This window comes from Canis lupus, chromosome 8, assembly GCF_003254725.2.
Source record: "Canis lupus dingo isolate Sandy chromosome 8, ASM325472v2, whole genome shotgun sequence".
Classification (NCBI taxonomy): Eukaryota; Metazoa; Chordata; class Mammalia; order Carnivora; family Canidae; genus Canis; species Canis lupus.
The window spans coordinates 52,658,494-52,659,202 of record NC_064250.1 but is presented as its reverse complement, the minus strand read 5'-3'; the positions used below and the strand labels follow the sequence as shown (position 1 = coordinate 52,659,202).

At 35.5% G+C, this 709-nt stretch overlaps 1 pseudogene; it reads left to right on the top strand.

The window, feature by feature from the left end:
• The first annotated feature begins 276 nt into the window (after positions 1 to 276).
• Positions 277 to 408, top strand: LOC112658225 (U4 spliceosomal RNA; annotated as a pseudogene).
• The last annotated feature ends 301 nt before the right edge of the window (positions 409 to 709 follow it).

Sequence of the window (709 nt, the reverse complement as noted above, 5' to 3'; positions counted from 1 at the left end):
TCTTAAGGCACCACAAGCAAACAGCATGAAACATCCATCTCTGTCCCAGTCTTTATTTTCTAGATTTGCTAGCCAAAAATAGCCCTGGAGTTTTCCAAAGGTTTTTGATATCTCTATTATTGTAGTCAGTTGCTGGAATCCATGTCTTCCTTTTATTTCTAAGATTTCTCCAACATTTAAAAAAGAGCAGTTGGAGTAAGCCATCATGGCTATTTTGCTGTTTAACTATAATCAAAAATCACTAAGTCTCTTTTCCTCATTTACAATGGGGGTAATAGCTTTGTGCAGTGGCAGTATTGTAGCCAATGAGGTTTATCTGAGGCACGATTATTGCTAATTAAAATGGGGGTAATATTAACGTCTATCTTCAAAGTTTTGAGGAGGTTGAATAAGAAAGCACACATAACCTGGTGTCATCTGGACCAATGTAAGAACTCAGTAAAAGTTAGGTGTTACTATTGTTATTAGAGTGATCACTTATTACAAGACATTAAACAAAACGGATCTGAAAATTACATTACATAAGAGACCCTTTCTGCATTTATATCAATCTGTTGTCATTTAGCAAGTGCGTTTATTAAATAGATTACTGAGCCACCTGATTGAACTTTTATCCAGTCATATTTTCTCCATCTTGTCCACAAGCATTTCATGGGAGGTATCTTGTCGATGCTGTGCTAAAATACAGAAACATTACTTCTAGACAAGG